Source organism: Cebus imitator, unplaced genomic scaffold (genome assembly GCF_001604975.1).
Source record: "Cebus imitator isolate Cc_AM_T3 unplaced genomic scaffold, Cebus_imitator-1.0 Scaffold172, whole genome shotgun sequence".
In the NCBI taxonomy this organism is placed as follows: domain Eukaryota; kingdom Metazoa; phylum Chordata; class Mammalia; order Primates; family Cebidae; genus Cebus; species Cebus imitator.
The window spans coordinates 3,472,847-3,477,285 of NW_016107487.1; the positions used below are offsets into that span (position 1 = coordinate 3,472,847).

General features: G+C 43.4%; 1 protein-coding gene and 1 pseudogene across 2 annotated transcripts in view; both read left to right on the top strand.

Annotated features, from left to right (window-relative positions):
• Nucleotides 1-4,439, top strand: part of KCNG3 (potassium voltage-gated channel modifier subfamily G member 3) — a 57,820-nt gene that overhangs the window by 31,300 nt on the left and 22,081 nt on the right. The window lies entirely within an intron of this gene.
• Nucleotides 1,137-1,965, top strand: LOC108315512 (annotated as a pseudogene).

Below are 4,439 nucleotides of genomic sequence, written 5' to 3' on the forward strand. Positions count from 1 at the left end.
TGACCAGGATGGTCTCGATCTCTTGACCTGGTGATCCACCCGCCTCGGCCTCCCAAAGTGCTGGGATTACAGGCTTGAGCCACCGCGCCCGGCCTGTTTTTTTTTTTTTAAATCAGCACACCAAATATATAATTTTGTCCTAAGCATTCCATTAGACTGATAAAACAGTTGAATTCCCTAATGATAAAATTTATTGTGCCATGAATTTAGTCAAACAGCATATTTTCTGTGTACCATGATTAGGCAATGTAGTGATTTTTTTTTTTTTTTAAAGACACACAGCACCACTTGCTTCCTAGCTGGAGAGACAGACGGCTAAATGTACAATCACTACCTGATGTGCTATGTGCATTGCTAGAGATAAGCACTGGCTGCTGTAGGAACACCAGGGAGAAACTCAGCCATGCTAGTGGACCTAAGATAAGGATTCCTTGGGGTGGTGATGCTTGAGCTCAGACTTGAAGGCCTGGTTGATGTTGGCTAAGAAAGGAGGGTAGATGTGCAAAGGCAAGAGGCGTGAGAAGATTGGGGACTGTGTTACTTTCCATTAGGTGGAGCAGATGGTGCAAGGCGGAGAGTGGCAGATCTGAAGCCTTGCATGATAACTCATGAATATTAGCTCTTATCTGAGAGTTGGGAGGCAGCAATACCTCAGTACTCACAGTATTTGAGTATTGCTGCTTTTAGTACTGCAAATGTTTTTGTATTCATGACTGCAGTCAGGAAGGCCTTATATATAGTGCAGATACTTTGAAATGTCCCTACTTTGATTAAATCTTTTGTTTTGGCTGGGTTTAGAGGCTCATTGTCTGTAATCACAGCACTTTGGGAGGCCAGGGCAGGTGGATCACTTGAGGCCAGCAGTTCTCGACCAACCTGGGCAACTTGTTTAATGTACATGTTGGAAACTTTGTGTGCATAGAAGTATCATTGTCCCAATGTTTGCAGTGAGTACCTAGTATACAGTAATTAAGTAAAAAGAATCTGAGTTGAGCACTGGACAAATTAGTTACCTGTGGTTAGAAAATAGCAAATAATGATATCAGAATGAACTACCTCACTTTTCAAAAATATAATCTGTTGAGGCAGCCCCCGCTGCAGCCACCACCAAGCCCGCCACCGCCTCTGAGCAGAGGATGGCTATGCTTCCCACGTATGCTGATCTTGGCAAATCTGCCAGGGATGTGTTCATCAAGGGCTATGGATTTGGCTTAATAAAACTTGATTTGAAAACAAAATCTGAGAATGGATTGGAATTTACAAATTCAGGCTCTGCCAACACTGAGGCCACTAAAGTGACTGGCAGCCTGGAAACCAAGTACAGATGGACCAGGTATGGCCTGATGATTATGGAGAAATAGAACACTGACCACACACTAGGTATCAAGATTGCGTGGAGGATCAGCTTGCATGTGGACTGAAGCTGACCTTTGATTTGTTGCTTCTCACCTAATGCTGGGGGAAACATGCTAAAATCAAAACCCGATATAGGCAGGAGCATATCAACCTGGGTTGCACTGTGGATTTTGACATTGCTGGGCCTTCAATCTCGGGTGCTCTCGGGCTGCGTTATGAGGGCTGGCTGGCTGGCTACTGGATGAATTTAGAGACCCAGAGGAACTTTGCTCTTGGCTATAAGACTGATGAATTCCAGCTTCACACTTAGGTGAATGATGAGGCAGAATTTGGCACCTCTATTTCCCAGAGGTGAATAGGAAATTGGAGACTGCTGTTAAGCTCGCCTGGACATCGGGAAACATTAACATTCACTTCAGAATCGCAGCCAAGTATCAGATGGACCCTGATGTCTGCTTCTTGGCTAAAGTGAACAACCCTAGCCTGATAGGTTTAGGATACACTCAGACCATAAAGTCAAGCATCAAGTTGATGCCGTCAGCTCAGCTGGATGGCAAGAACTTCAGTCAATGCTGGTGGCCATGTCTAGGACTAGAATTTCAAGCATAAATGAATATTGTATAGTTGTTTAATTTTAAACTTTTTTGCAGTATAGCTACCTTCAGAATTTAATGTCTCTTTTAACATATGTCTGAGATGCAAGTATTGCTGAATATTGTGCTAGACCTTCAGGTTAAAGATGATTCAAAAAGAGTGCTACCTTTTCAAAGGTGCGGAAGAAATCCAATTCTAAAAAAGATCCCTTTAGCTGTAGACTTGGGGGGAATTTGGTGGCCCTTCTAGGGATGATGGGTTTAAAAAAACCTAGAAGTGGCTGCAAGTGGAAGCTGATCAAGTATAGGCACTTTGTAAATTTGTATTGAATAAATGAATGAAACTGTGACTTCCTGATAGTTGAGCCTTGGTTTCCTAACCCCAGTTGTTGAGAGGCTCATTGCTTCATGTGTGTACAAATTCACCTGACAAGGGCTTTTTTATTTTTATTTTTATTATTTATTTATTTATTTTTGAGGTGGAGTCTTGCTCTGTTTGCTCACTGCAACTTCTGCCTCCCAGGTTCAAGTGATTTCTGTGCCTTAGCCTCCCAGTAGCTAGGATTATAGGCACGCACCACCACGCCTGGCTAATTTTTGTATTTTTAATAGAGATGGGGTTTCACCATGTTGGTCAGGCTGGTCTCCAACTCCTTACCTCAAGTGGTCCGCCTGCCTCGGCCTCCCAAAGTGCTGGGATTACAGGCATGAGCCACCGTGCCTGGCTAAGGGACCTTTTTAGACAGATCTTCGTGACCTGCTCCCATCCCAATCCTTCGTCTCCTCTCTTATACCAAAAGGTCCGCAAGGTGTGATAGCTGCTTCTTTTGTACCATTTTGGGGTAGAGAGGGTGGATCTGATGAAGCTGGTAATTCAGGACTGAATGCCTTCTCGTGTTGTGCTTTTTTGCCCTTGTACTGGAGTATGAAATAGCTTCCAGGAGCTCCAGCTATGAGCTGGGGAGAGGCTGTGTGATTGTAATCACATGGTGACAACACTTAGAATCTAAATTGGACTTCTGTTGCATTCTCACCACTCAATTTATTTTTTAGCAGTTTAATGGATACATTTTAGAGTCTTTCATTTTGTGTGGAATTAGATCCTCCCCTTCAAGTGCTGTAATTAACATCACTTAAAATAAAACTTGAATAAAATATTGAAACCTACAAAAATTAAAAATATCATTTGTTGAAATTCATCTTCCCAAATTCTTCTGTAGGTAAAACCTGTCTTGAAGCCAAAATGGTAAAATACTATTAAAGAAAAGAATTGTTACTGCTTTTTGTAGGATGATCTTGTTTGAAGAGGTAGATTTCTTCATGTTGTTTCTAGTCTCATAATTCTTTTTTTTTGTGCTGGGGGGAAACGGAGTCTCACTCTGTTGCCAGGCTGGAGTGCAGTGGTGCGATCTTGGCTAGTTGCAATCTCTATCTCCTGGGTTCAAGCGATTCTTCTGCCTCAGCCTCCCCAGTAGCTGGGACTACAGGCGTGTACCACCACACCGAGCTAAGTTTTGTATTTTTAGTAGAGATGGGGTTTCACCATGTTGGCCAGGCTGGCCTCGGTCTCCAGACCTCATGATCTGCCTGCCTCAGCCTCCCAAAATGCTGGGATTACAGGTGTGAGCCACCGCGCCCAACCTTCATAATTCTTTTACTAATTAATTGCCAGTTAAATAAAAAGTAATAGAACCCATGTGGTAGTTGTATATGGAATAGGAACAGATTATTGAGCTTGATCTTGCGTTATTTAGGCAAATATGTGTATGGTGGGGTGGTGGTGAAGCTGCAGGAAGAGATTGCAGCACCTGAAGATTAAGGGGGCCCACCCAGAGTGGAGAATTTGGGGCCAGGGAGTGCAGCTGCTGTCAGGCCTGGGTTTCTGCTGCTCTCATCTCTGGAAAGTTTTTAGCAGTGAGAGTCAGAACCACAGATTTTTTATTTCTTCTCCTGTATATGTATGTCCCCTACAGCACGGTAGTCTTCTGAAAACATACTCCCTGGCTCTGGTGAAGGGAAGTGCACCCTGATTTATGGGTCAGTCAGAAAGAGATGATGTCCCCAACTCTCAAGAGCCTCAGGCAAGGCACACACAGAAACACCTCTGGTTTGTCCATGGAGCCGGTTCAGAACACATGGACACAGGGAGGGGAGCACTACACACTGGGGTCAGTTGGGGGGAAATAGGGGAGGGACGGTTAGGGGTGGGGAGCTGGGGAGAGATAGCAAGGGGAGAAATGCCAGATACAGGTGATGCGGAGGAAGGCAGCAAATCACACTGCCACGTGTGTAACTATACAACAATTTTGCATGTTCTTCACATGTACCCCAAAACCTAAAATGCAATAAAATAAATAAATGGGAAAAAAATTCACTCATGGAAATGAGTATTGTTTTTAATCATTAACACAAAAGGTTTCATTGGGTTATTTCTCTTTAGGTTCTGAGTGTAAGCTAAAAGTTACACTAAATAAAGTAAAATCAGTAAAG